This window comes from Equus asinus, chromosome 2, assembly GCF_041296235.1.
Source record: "Equus asinus isolate D_3611 breed Donkey chromosome 2, EquAss-T2T_v2, whole genome shotgun sequence".
Lineage (NCBI taxonomy): Eukaryota > Metazoa > Chordata > Mammalia > Perissodactyla > Equidae > Equus > Equus asinus.
The window spans coordinates 163,370,219-163,385,260 of record NC_091791.1 but is presented as its reverse complement, the minus strand read 5'-3'; the positions used below and the strand labels follow the sequence as shown (position 1 = coordinate 163,385,260).

The 15,042-nt window shown below is 34.6% G+C and overlaps 1 pseudogene; it reads right to left on the bottom strand.

Moving 5' to 3' along the window:
* Nucleotides 1-11,302: 11,302 nt before the first annotated feature.
* LOC106833338 (olfactory receptor 4F3/4F16/4F29-like) lies at nt 11,303-14,629 on the bottom strand (annotated as a pseudogene).
* Between the last annotated feature and the right edge of the window lie 413 nt (nt 14,630-15,042).

Sequence of the window (15,042 nt, the reverse complement as noted above, 5' to 3'; positions counted from 1 at the left end):
CAGAAAGAGGAATGAAGAATACAATCCCATTTACAATAGCAACAAAAAGAAGTATACCTAGGAATAAACCAAAGATGTGAAAGATCTGTATGCTGAAATCTATAAAACATTGTTGAAAGAAATCGAAGACAGAAAGAAATGACAAGATATTCCATGCTCTTGGATTGGTAGAATTATCCTAGTTAAAATGTCCATACTTCCTAAAGCAATCTATAAATTCCATGCAATCCCTATCAAAGTTCCAACAACATTTTTCACAGAAATAGAACAAAGAATCCTAAAATATATATGGACCAACAAAAGACCCCCAATAGCCAAAAGAATCCTGAATTAAAAAAACAAAGCTGGAGGTATCACATTCCTTGATTTCAAAATATACTACAAAGCTATAGTAACCAAAACAGCATGGTACTGGCACAAAAGTAGGGACCAGATCAATGGAACAGAATTGAGGGCCAAGAAATAAATCCACAGATATGGACAACTAATTTTCGACAAGTGTTCCAAAAACATACAATGGAGAATGAGAGTCTCTTCAATAAATAGTACTGGGAAAACTGGAAAGCCAAATAAAAGAATGAATGTAGACCATTATCCTACACCATGCACAAAAATCAACTCAAAATTCATTAAAGACTTGAATGTAAGATATGCAACCATGAAACTTCTAGAATAAAACATAGGCAGTATACTTTTCAACATTGATATTAGCAGCATTTTTTCAAATACCATGTCTGACCAGGCAAGGGAAACAATAGGAAAAATAAACACTGAGATTCCCTCAAGCTAAAAACCTTCTGCACAGCAAAGGAAACCATCAACAAAATGAAAAGACAACCTAACAATTGGTAGAAGATATCTGCAAACTATATATCACATAAGGGATTCATATAAAAAATATACAAAGAACTCATACATCTCACCAACCAAATCTAACAACCCAATTAAAAAATGGGCAAAAGATCTGAATAGAGATTTCCCCAAGGACATACACATGGCCAATAGGAATATGAAAAGATGTTAAACATCATAAACTATCAGGGAAATGCAAATCAAAACTGCAATGAGGTATCAACTCACTCTGGTCAGAATGACTATAATTAACAAGACAGGAATCAGCAAGTGTTGGAGAGGATGTGAAGAGAAGGGAACTCTTAAACACTGCTAGTGGAAGTGCAAATTGGTGCAGCCACTACGGAAAACAGTATGGAGTTTCCTTAGAAAATTAAGAATAGATCTACCATATGATCCAGCTATTCCACGGCTGAATATTTATCCAAAGAACTTGAAAACAGCAAATGCATAAGGATACATGCACCTCTATCTTCATCACAGCATTATTCACAATAGCCAAGACTTGGAAGCAATCTAGGTGCCCAATGCATAAAGAAGATGTGGTATATATACACAATAGAATACTACTCAGCCGTAAGAAATGATGAAATCCGGCCACTTGTGACAACATGGATAGACTTTGAGGGTATTATGCAAAGTGAAATAAGTCAGAGGGAGAAAGTCAAATACTGTATGATCTCATTCATAAGTAGAAGATCAAAACAATGACAAACAAACAAATAGCAACAGAGATTGGATTACTGGTTACCAGAGGGGAAGGGGGTAAGGAGGAGGGTTAAAGAGGTCATTAGCAATTTGTGTATGGTGATGGATTGTAAATAGTCTTTGAGTGTTGAACATGATGTACCCTACACAGAATTTGAAATACCTTATGATATACACCTGAAATTCATATAAGGTTATAAACCAATGTTACTACAATAAAAAATAAATAAATGAATAAAAAAATAAAAGGATCATGCACTATGATCAAGTAGGATATATTGCAGAGATGCAGGGATCGTTCAACAATTTCAAATCAATCAGTATGATACACCACAGTGACAAAATGAGGAATAAAAATCACATGATCATCTCAATAGATGCAGAGAAAGCATTTGACAGGATTCAACATCCACTTTTGATAAAAATTCTCAATAAAACGGGTATAGAAGGAAAGCCCCTCAACATAATAAAGGACATGTATGACAGACCCACAGTCAACATCATACTTCATGGTGAAAACCTGAAAATAATCCTTCTTAGAAGAGAAACAAGCAAGATGCCCACTCTGGCCAGTCTTATTCAACATAGTATTAGAGGCGTTGGCCAAACCAATTAGGCTATAAAAAGAAATAAAATGTGCTCAAATTGGAAAGGAATAATTGAAACTTCACGGTTTGTGGATGGCATGATTCTATATACAGAATATCCTAAGACACCCACCAGAAAACTATTAGAAATAATCAACCACAGCAAAGTTGAAAGGTACAAAATCAACATACAAAAATCAGTTGCATTTCTGTGAACTAATAACAAACTAGCAGCATCAGTCAAGAATACAATCCCATTTACAGTGACAACAAAAACAATTAAATATCTAGGAATAAATTTAACCAAGGAGGTGAAAGACCTATACACTGAAAACTATAAGACATTATTGAAAGAAATTGAATGACATAAATAAATGAAAAGATATTCCCTGATCATGGATGGAAGAATAAATCTGGTTAAAATGTCCATATTACCTCAAAGAATCTACAGAGTCAATGCAATCCCAATCAGAATCCAAATGACATTCCTTAAAGAAATAGAATGAATGACCCTAGAATTTGTGTGGAGCAACTGATGATCCAAAATAGCCAAAGCAATTCTGAGAAAAAAGAACAAAGCTGCAGTCCTCATGATCCCTGACTTCAAATATACTACAAAGCTATAATAATTAAAACAGCATATTTCTGGCAGAAAAACAGACACACAGACCAATGGAACAGAATTGAAAGTCCAGAAAGAAAACCACACATCTATGGACATCTAAACTTGGACAGAGGAGCCAGGAACATATCATGGAGAAAGGAACGTTTCTTTAATAAATGGCTTCTGGAAAACTGGACAGCCATATGCAAAAGAATAAAATAGACCATTATTTTCCACTATACACAACAATTAACTCAAAATAGATTTAAAACTTGAATGTAAAACCTGAAACCATAAAACTCATGGAAGAAAATACAGGCAGCATGCCCTTTGATATTGGTCTTGCCTGCATTTTTCAAATACTATGTGTACTCAGTCAAGGGATACAAAAAAAAAAATAGACAAATGAGACTACATCAGACTAAAAAGCTTCTGCAAGACATAGGAAACCATCAACAAAACAAAAATACAACCCACCAACTGGAAGAAAATATTTGCTTATCATATATCTGATAAGGTGTTAATTTCCAACATACATAAAGAACTCATACAACTGTAATAACCAAGTAACCCAAAAGATTTCCAGTTTTGAATAAGGCCTAGAATCAGAGAAGGCTCTAAAGCAGCTCCAGACTGCTTGAAAGCTGCTCTGACACTCTGTCCATATGATCCAGCAAATACCATAAAGCGTCTGTGACACAGAGGGACACTGAAAGTTGCCTTTGGAAGGTGTCTATAGGTGAATCACAACCCAGACATTTAGGCTTCAGGAGCACAAATATGCCATCTTCTGCAGACACTAAATCTACTTTTAGATACTAATCTACTTTTGAGACAGAACTTTTGGCTTGCTTCTGGGCCTCAGTCGAGAGTGAACACCTGAACAAGTGTCACCATGATGCTGTGCAACCTGAGCTTCCCATCATATACTTGGCATTGTGACCCACCAAGCTATAAAATTGTATGTGCACAGCAACTGTCCATAATCATACGGAAGTGGTACATACAAGATTGTATCTGTCCCTTACATCTAACATCTTACATCAAAACATCTAACATCTCTGGATCTCAGGGACAAATACTAGTAGCTTGGTTGTCATCCTCACAACTGAAAACATCTCCCTCCCAGTTTAAGAAAGATAATAAGCTAATAAATTACTGGTAGCTCTTTCACTAATTATTCTTCTTAGTGTCCCACCAACGTTCTTTTTCCCCATCAGGTAGAGCCCATAGAGGTTATGTTCTCTCTTTCACAAAGCATTCTTTACAGACCACTTAATCACGCCATTGGCATTATCCTACCAGATTCTTTACCTAGTGTTAAAATAATCAAGCACCCATAAATCACCACCAGGGGGCATGCTACATTTAAAGTTTTCCAGCCTTTGCTATTTAGATTTAAGTAAGTGTAACTTAAGCAAAAAAAAAAAAAAAAAAAATTTGTTGTCCCCCAGATAAATATTATTCCTAGTGACATATGGTTAAATTTGGGGCCATCAAATTTTGAAAACTGTATCAAAAAGTTGGTTATTATAGAATAAAAACAACACGAGATTTTAGATCGTACTTGAACTGCCTCTACATCTGTCCCAACTTCTAGTGAGACTTCCTACCATGAACTTGAGCATTGTTTACCAACTGAGTCTTTTGTTTGTAGTCTTTTAATTAGCATACTTTACTTATTTATTTTTAAGGTGTTTCTTTTTTTTTTTTTTCTGCTTTATCTCGTCAACCCCCCCAAACATAGTTGTATATCTTAGTTGCAGGTCCTTCCAGTTGTGGGATGTGGGACACTGCCTCAACGTGGCCTGACAAGCAGTGCCATGTCCGCGCTCAGGATACGAACCCCGGGCCGCCGCAGTGGAGCACGCGAACTTAATCACTCAGCCACAGAGCCGGCCCCAGTATACTTTATTTTTATACCAGTTTTAGGTTGCAGTAAAGTGGGCAGAAAGTAAAGAGTTCCCATGTAACCTCCGACACACTGACCCCCAAACTCCCCCACCTTCAACATCTAAGTGCCATGTTTTGTTACAATCAATGAAGAACATTGACACATCATTATTAACCAAAGTGCATAGTTTACATTAGGGTTCATTCTTGCTGTTGCAGATTCTATAGGTTTTAACAAATGTATAATGACTTGTATCCACCCTTATAGCAACATATAGAAAAGTTACACTGTCTTAAAAATGACCTGTGCTCCACCTGTTTATTCCTTCTTCCTTCCTCCCAACCACTGATCTTTTTCCTATCAGCATAGTTTTGCCTTTTCCAGAATGTCACACAGTTGGAATCATGCAGTATGTAGCCTTTTCAGATTAGCTTATTTCACTTAGTAATATGTCTTTAAGGTTCTTCTATATATTTTTGTGGCTTGATAGTTCACTTTTTTTTTTTTAGCACTGAGTAATATTCCATTGTGTGGATACCCAGAATTTGCTTATGCATCCACCTATTGAAAGGCATCTTAGTTGCTTCCAGTTTTGGCAATTATGAATAAAATTGCTGTGAAGATTCATGTGCAGGTGTTTGTGTGGACATAAATTTTCAACTAATTTTGGGAAAATACAAAGAAGCATCATTGCTGGATGGTATGGTAAGAGTGTATCTAAATTTCTAAGAAAACGTCAAATTGTCTTTGAGAATGGCTATACCATTATGCATACTCATCAGGAAAGAATGAGAGCTCTTGCTGCACATTCTCACAAACATTTGTGGTATGGACCTTTGGGATGTTAGCTATTGTAATAGGTGTGCGGTGGTATCTTATTGTGGTTTTATTTTAGAATTCTCTAATGATGAATGATATTCAGCATCTTTTTACCATACGTTTCTTTTTTTTTTTGAGGAAGATTAGCCCTGAGCTAACTACTGCCAGTCCTCCCTTTTTGCTGAGGAAGCCTGGCCCTGAGCTAACAGCCATGCCCATCTTCCTCCACTTTATATGTGGGATGCCTACCACAGCATGGCGTGCCAAGCGGTGCCATGTCTACACCCGGGATCCGAACTGACAAACTCAGGCCACCAAGAAGCGGAACATGCGCACTTAACCACTGCACCACCAGACAGCCCCTTACCATAAGTTTTTAAACTTTCTCTGTCTCATAAATAATTTGTTTACTTTTTTCCATCTTTATTGAGGTATAATTGGAATTAAAAGTTGTATATATTTAAATTGTATAACATGGCATGTGGAGATACATATACATTGTGAAATAGCTACCATAATCAAGCTATTAATATATCCATCATCTCACATAGTTACCTCTTTTTGTATCTGTGTTGAGAACACTTAAGTTCTAGTCACTCTGTTAGCAAACTTTATTTTTACAGTACAATGGCATTAACTATAGTCACCCTGCTGTACGTTAGATCTCCAGAACTCATTCATCCTACATAACTTGATCTCCTGCATGACTTGATCCCTTAACCAATATCTGCCCATTTCCCCTGCCCTTCAGCTCTGGTCATCACTGTTCTACTCTCTGCTTTTATGAGTTCAAAATTTCTAGATTCCACACTTGAGTGAGATCATACAGTATTTGTCTTTATGCACCTGGCTTATTTCACTTAGCATAATATCCTCCTGGTTCATCCATGTTGTCACAAATAATAGGATTTCCTTTGTTTTAAAAGCTGAATAATATTCTATTGTGTGGTGTGTATATCAATGTGATATACATATAGATGTATGTCACATTTTTGTTATCTATCCACAAACAGGTGGTTTTCATACCATGGCTATTGTGAATAATGCTGCAATGAATATATGAATACAGATATCATTTCAAGATAGGGATATAGTAGCTCTATTTACAGTTTTTTGAGGAAACTGTAATGCTTTCCATGATGGCTGTACCAATTTCCCTTCTACCAACTGTGTACACGTGTTCCCCTTCCTCCTCATCCTTGCAAATCTTGTTGTCTTTTGCCTTTTTGTTAATAGCCATTCTAACTAGTATGAAGTAATATGTCATTGTGGTTTGATTTGCATTTCACTGATGATTAGTGATATTAAACACCTTTTCATAAACCTGTTGACCATCTGTAAGTCTTCTTTTGAGAAATATCTATTCAAGTCCTTTGCCCTTTTTTTAATCAGGTTATTTAATTTTTTTTCTGTTGAATTGTAGGTGTTCCTTATATATTTAGAGGGATATTAACTCCTATTAGACTTATGGTTTGTACTTTTTTCTCATTCCATGAGTTGCTTTTTCAATCTGTTGATTGTTTTCTTTACTGTGCAGAAGCTTTGTAGCTCAATGCAACCCCACTCATCTATTTTTTATTTTATTTTGTGTTTTTTTAGTGTCATTTTAAAAAAAATCATTGCACAGCCCAATGAAAAGAAGCTTTTCCCTTATGTTTTCCTTTGGTAGTTTTACAGTTCATGTTTAAGTCTTTAATCTATTTTGAGTTTATTTTTATGTATGTTGTGAGACAAGGATCCAATTTCATTCTTCTGGATGTGATATCCAGTTTCCAAACACCATTTATTGGAGAGACAATCCTTATCTTATTGTATATTCATGGTGCCTTTGTCAAAAGTTAATTGACCATATACATGTGGATTTATTTCTGAGCTCTTTATTCTGATCAATTGGTCTATTTCTCTGTTTTTATGGCAATATCAAACTGTTTTGGTTACTATATCTTCGTAATGTCTGAAATCAGGCAGTGTCAAGCCTCTAGTTTTGTTCTTCTTGCTCAAGATGGCTTTGGTTATTCAGGATCCTTTGTGGTTCCATAGGAATTTTAGGAATATTTGCTCTATTTCTGTGAAAAATGCCACTGTAATTTTGATAAGAGTGTCACTGAATCTGTAGATCACTTTGTGGAGTGTGGAGATTTTAAAAATATTAATTTTTCCATTCCTTGAATCGAGATATCTTTCCATTTATTTGGGTCTTCTTCAATTTCTTTCATCATCTTATAATTTTTAGTGTACAGATCTTTCACCTTCTTGGTTAAATTTATTCCTAAGTATTTTGTATTTTTTGATGCCATAGTAAATGATTGTTATCTTAGATTCCTTTTCAAATAGTTCATTTTTACTGTAAAGAAATGCAACTGGTTATGTTGATTTTCTATCTTGCAACTTTACTGAATTCATTTATTACTTCTAACAGTTTTTTGGTGAAGTCTTTAGGGTTTTCTCATATAATGTTATGCCATCTGCAGAGACAATTTTACTTCTTTCTTCTTGATTTAGATGCACTTTCTTTCTTTCTCTCACCAGATTGCTCCAATACTTCCAGTACCATGTTGAAGAATTGAGAGTGGCATCTTTGCCTTTTTCCTGATATTAGAGGAAAAGCTTTCATCTTCTCACCTGAATATGTTAAACGTAGGCTTGCCCTATATGGCATTTACTATGTTGAAGTATATTTCTTCTCCACTTAATCTGTTTATAGTCTTTATCATGAAATGAAATTACATTTTGTCAAATGTTTTTTTCTATTCAGATGATCACATGTATTTTATCCTTCATTCTGCTAGTGTGATATATCACATTTATTGATTTGCATATATTGAACCTTCCTTGCATCCTAGAGATAAAACCCAGTTTATTATGATGTATGATCTTTTAATGTGCTATTGAATTTGGTATGCTAGTATATTGTTGAAGATTTTTGCGTTTAGGTTTCTTGGGAATATTGGCCTATAGTTTCCTTTTCTTGTAGTATCATGGTCTGGTTTTGTTATCAGGGTAATGCTGTCCTCAAAAGATGAGTTTTGAAGAGTTCCCTCCTTTTCAATTATTTGAAAGAGTTTGAGAAGGATTGACGTTACTTCCTCTTTAAATGATTGGTAGACCTAACCATGAAGCCATTTGATCCCAGGCTTTTCTTTGTCAGAAAGTTTTGATTACTTACTGATTTAATCTCCTTACTCATTAATGGTATGTTCAAATTCTCTACCTCTTACTGATTCAGTCTTGCTGGTCATACACTTCTAAGAATTTGTCCATTTCTTCCAGGTGATCCAATTTTTTGGCATATAATCTTTCTTAGTAATCATTATGATCCTTAGTATTTCTGTGGTAGGATTTGTAATGTCTCTTCTTTCATTTATAATTTTATTTATTTGGATATTGTCTTTTTTGTTCTTATGACTCTAGCAAAAGATTTCTCCATTTCACTAATCTTTTAAAGAAAATACCTCTTAGTTTTATCTTTTCCATTATTTTTCTACTCTCTGTTTCAATTATTTCTACTCTAATCTTATTTTCTTCCTTCAGCTAAATTTGGACTTAGTTTTTTCTTCTTTTCCTAGTTCCTTGAGGTGTAATGTTAGGTTGTTATTTTGAGATCTTTCTTATTTCTTAATGTATTCATTTATCACTATTAACTTCCCTCTTAGAAGTGCTTATGTTGCATGCCATAAGTTTTGGTATGTTATGCTTCCTTTTTCCTTTATTGTTTATCTCAGTTTATTTTATTTCCCTTTTAATTACTTTTATTTCCATTTTGATTTCTTCTCTGACCCATTGGTTGTTCAGCAGTGTGTTGTTTAATTTCCACACATTTGTGAATTTTCCAATTTTCCTTCTGTTATTGATTTATAGGTTCATACCATTGTGGTCAGAAAAGATATTGAAATCATTTCAATTTTATTAAATTTGTTAAGACTTGTTTGGGGCAAGTATTTCCAGGATCTGTCCTGGAGAATGTTCTGTGTGTGCTTAACAAGGATGCATATTGTACTACAGTTGGATGGAAATTTCTATATATGTCTATTAGGTCCATTTGGTCTCTATAATGGTTCAAATCCATTGTTTTCTTACTGATTTACGTCTGCATGATGTATCCATGTTGAGAGTTGGGTATTGAAGTCCCCTACTATTACATTATTTCTATCTATTTCTCCATTCAGATCTGTCAGTATACACTTTATGCATTTAGGTGCTCTGAAGTTGAGTGCATATATGTTTACAATTGTTGTACCCTTTTAATGAGTTGACCCATTTATTACCATATAATGCCCTTCTTTCTCACTTGTGACAATTTTTGATTTTAAGTTTATTCTGTCTGATATAAAAATAACCACTCCTGTCCTCTTTTTGTTACAGTTTGTATGGAATATCTTTTCCCATCTCTTCACTTTTAGCCTATGGTTCTCCTTAAAGCTAAAATGAGTTTCTTTCAGGCAACATATAGTTGGATCTTGATTCTTTTCCACTTAGTCGTTCTACATCTTTTGGTAGGAGAATTTAATCCATTTCCATTTAAAGCATTTCTAGGTAGGTAAGAACTTATTATTGCCATTTTGCTCATTGTTTTCTGACTGTTTTGTAGTTCTTTTATTCCTTTCTTTCTCTCTTATTATCTTCCTCATGATTGGATGATCTTTTTTTCTTGGAGTGGTATGCTTTGTTTCTGTTCTGTTTATATTTTTGTATACCTGCTATAGGTTTTTTATTTGTGTTTGCCATGAGGCTTACATAAAATATCTTATAGTTATAATAGAATAATTTAAGCTAACAACTTAACTTTGATTACATACAAAAATTCTACACTTTTACTTCTCCCTCCCCAACACATACTTTGTGTTAATTTCACAATTTACATCTTTTCGTTTTGTGTATCCATTAAATTATTCTAGTTAGCTGTTTTTTATTACTTTTGCCTTTTATCTTTTATGATAGGATTGAAAGAGGCTTATGCACTGCCATTACAGTGTTAGTATATTTTGTATTTGACTATATATTTACCTTCACCAGTGAGTTTTATACTTTCATATTTTTCATCCTGCTAACTAGTATCCTTTTATTTCAGCTTAAAGAATTAACCCTAACATTTCTTGTAAGGCAGATCAAGTGGTGATGAAGTCCGTCAACTTTTCTTTTTCTGGGAAATTCTATTTTGATTTTTGAAAGAAAGTTTTACCAGGTACAGTATTCTTGGTTAGCAGTTTTTCTCTATCATCACTTTGAATATATCACCCCATTGTCTTCTAGCCTGCAAGATTTCTGCTGAAAAATTTACTGACAGTCTTATGGGGGATCCCTTGTATAAGATGAGTCACTTTTCCTTTGCTCCTTTCAAACTTCTCTCTGTCTTGGACTTTTGACAATGTGGTTATAATGTGTCTCAGTTTAAATCTCTTTAATGTCAACCTATTTTGAGTCCTTGGTGCCTCATGATTCTGAATATCCATTTTGTTCTTCAGATTTGGGAAGTTTTCAGCCATTATTTCTGTAAATACACTGTCTTTCTCTTTCTCTTTCTCTCTTCTACTCCTGGATCTTCCATGAAGCATATATTGGTTTGCTTGTTGTGATCTCATAGTCTTTGAGGCTTGCCTCACTCTTCTTTGTTCTTTTTTCTTTTCACTCCTCTGATCAGATAAGTTCAAATGACCTATCTTCAGGTTCATAGATTCTTTCTTTTGCTTGATCAAGTCTGCCTTTGAATCTTACTAGCACACTGATTAGCTCAGGTATTCTACTTTTTAGCTGCAACATTTCTGTTTGGTTCTTTTTCCTACCATATCTGTTTCTTTGTTGATAATCTCATTTTGTTCTCATTTGCTTTTCTGATATCCTTTAATTATTTATCATGTTCTTTTCTAACTCACTGAGTTTCTTTAGGATGATTATTTTGAATTCTTTGCAGGTAATTCCAGATCTCCATTTCTTTTGGATTGGTTGTAGAAATTTGTTTTCTTCTTGAATTGTGTCATGTTCCATTATTCTTGATATTCCTTCTAGGTTTGTTTTGTTGTCTGTGCTTTTGAAGAAGCAGCTTCCTCTCCCTGTCTTAATAGACTTGTTTTAACTGGGACAGACCTTCACCAGTTAGCAGTGCTTAATATGAAGCAAGATAAAGACCAGTGCCTCAGAATATGTGCTTTAAGGCTTGAGGAAGGTCACTTTACTCCCTGTCCTCCCTTCAAGTGGAAGAACCTCAGTTCTGTGATTTTTCTCAATCACATAGAACAGCGCCAGCTGTAAGCAAACACCCATACCTTTTCTTTTTTGTGAGCTTGAACTAAAAGACTGAGGTCTTCCAGTTTTTTGGCACTTTGTATGAGCAAGAGAGACATATGACAAAGGAGACTGAATTTCTGGAAATTAGATCCCATTTTCTTCCTTCCTTTCTTCCTAGACAAAAACCTCAATTCTCTGCTTATTTTCAATCTCACAGAGCAGCATGAACTGTAACTGAATGCCCTCCTCTTTCCTATTTTATGAGCTTCCCTAGAGGACCAAGATCTGCAGGTGGCTCAGTGCTCAATATGAGGTGAGATAGAAACCTGCTGTCTCATGAACCATAACACAAGTCTCCATAAATTTAAAAATATTTATATCATACAAAGTAGGTAATTGGCTATGATAAAACAAATTAAAATCAAAATAAAATGATAGCTGGGAATTTTCAAAAAGAATTATAATCCATGTTAAAGAAATTTAAAGGATAATAAGAAATTATTTTGATATGAATGAAAAGAAAACAAGATATATGAAAATGTATGTGATGCAATTGAAGCAATGCTTATTGGGAAATTAATAAAACTAAATGCCTTTATCAAAAAGAATAAAAGTCTCAAATGACTGACTATGGTTTCCATATAAAGAAACTATAAAAAGAAAGCACACTAAAAACAAAGAAAGGAGGAAAATATAAATATAAACCATGAGAGCTGAAATTAAAGAAGTAGCAGAAAAAATAGAGAAAAATCAATGAAATGAAAATCTGATTCTCTGAGAAAATTAAAAAAGGTTAAAAACCTCTAGCCACACTGATAAGCTAAAAAAGAGAAAAGACACAAGCTACCAATATTCAGAAAGAGGGAGACAAATATGTTTCAGGTCTTACAGATCTTTCATAAGGAATAGGGAATATTAGGAACAACTTATTCCAATAAATTTGACAACATAAATGAATGTACAAATTTCTTAGAAAACACAACCTACCAAAAATTGAATTTGCAATTGAAAACCTTCCCAGAGAGAAAACTTCAGGCCCAGATGACTTCCCCAATGAATTATACCAAAGATTTAAGAAAGAAGACATATCAATTCTGAAGAACACTTTCCATAAATTTACAAGGAAGAATTACATTCTAAGAGGAAAATATTACCCTGATAGTAAACTTGAAAAAGCACTTTACAAAATCCAACACGCATTCCTGACTTTAACAGCTTTCAACAAACTTAATAGGAAGGAATTTCGTTAGCCTAATAAAGGCCATCCATGACAAACATATAGGTAGCAACATACTTAATGATGAAAGACTGAATGCTTTTCTCACAAGAGTAGGAAAAGCCAAGGATGTCCACTCTAACCACTTCTGTTTAGCCTTGCACCATTTGACTTAGCAAGTGCAATAATAAGGCAACAAAAAGAATAAAAGATCCATACTAGAATAAAAGAAGTAAAATGTCTTTATCAGCTGACATAACGATCATGTATGAAGAAAACCCTACTTACTCTATAAAAATCTAGTGGAAGTAATAGGTTTTGCAAGATTTCAGGATGCAGTGTCAATAAACAAGAAATATTTTACATTTCTATATATTAGCAAAAAATAATTTTAAATTGAAACAATAAATATCATTTAAAACAGCAACAAAAATTGAAATACTTAGGGATAACTCTCAAAAAAGATATGCAAGATCTGTTCACTAAAAACTGCATGACTTTGCTGAAAGAAATTAAATGAAACTTGCATAGATAGAGAGGTATAGTCTTTTCATGTCTCAGTCTTCACAAGGCATATATACATTTGTCAGATAATAATTATGCTTCAGGTATGATAATACTTGTCATTACTCAATGCCTCAAACTTTCTGAATTTAAAATATCAGAGATAGAAGAAAAAGACTGCTCCATGGGTAGTGAGATGGCCTAATCGTATAATTTATGAGATGTTCCTGTAAGTCACTAACTGCACACTCTCTTCATTGCTGCCTTCATCTCTTATTCCTGAATGTGTAGATAACTGGATTCAGAAAAGGAGTGAGAACTGCATCAAAAATAGCAAGAAACTTGTCCATCCCTGAATTGGGGTATGGGCATACATAGACAAACATGGTTGGATCAAAGAACAAAAGGACCACAGTGATGTAAACTGACAAATTGGAGAGGGTCTCTGATGAACCATCTGAGGAATGTATCCAGAGTTAACAGGATGAAAGCATAGGAGATGAAAAGAATACAAAAAGAACAAACACAGATAAACCCACTGTTGACAGTGACTGTGAACTGAAATCTGTAGGTATCCGTACAGGGAAGTCTGAGGAGCCAAGGAAGGTCACAGTAAAAGCTGTCCAATACATCAGGACCACAGAAGGATAAATTAACAATAAATGCTAGTTAGAACAGTGAGTGACTGATGCCAGACAGCAACCAGAAACATAATGCACATTCATGGGCTCATGATATTCTGATAGTGGAGAGGCTTACAGATGGCAGCACATCTGTCAAAGTCCATGGCTATGAGCAGCACCATCTCCATACTACCAGTGACATGGATGAAGAAGATCTGAGCAATGCAAACTCCAAAGTAAATGACTTTATGCTTTCTGAAAAGCTCATAAGTCATCTTGTGTGACATGACAGAGCAGGCTCTCAAGTCAATGAAGGAGAGACTGGCCAATAGGAAATACATCAGGCAATGTAAATGAGGACAAGTGGTCATAGAAAACACAATGAGGATGTTTCCAGTCACGCTTGCCACATACAGCACAGAGGAGAACCCCAAGAGGAGAAACTATCTCCCATGAATGGGTGAGTCCCAGAAACAGAAACTCAAACACAACCGTGTGATTCCCTCCATCCAAGGATCCACCCAACTGGGCTGCTGCTGAAGTTATAAGAGATAAGAAAATGAGGAGGAAAATGTGATTATGCAGATGACAATATGCCATAGAATTACTGATGTTTCAGTGTTATCATCAGGATTGAAAAGCATATAGTTATCTGCTTCCTCAAATATGTGAAGACAAGAACTGAAAATCAACATAATATCATTACAACGTGTGAGCTGCAACATATTTTACCTATTACCAACATTCTCACTGCAATATTCTGTTCTCAAATTAACAGATTAAGCAAAACCAAAAGATTAATGAGGTCTATGACATTCATCAGCTGTTTAAATCACTTCTGATATTGACTTTTCTCATTTCCAACGTATTCCATCTCACTTTTATGTATATTCTCATAAACCAATTCTCTCCCAGTTTGCTTTCACTATTCGCTGACAGAAAGTGGGGATGAGAGGAAAACATGACAAACAAATAGATTTTCACCTGGAGTGACAAATGACTGAGACAAGAGT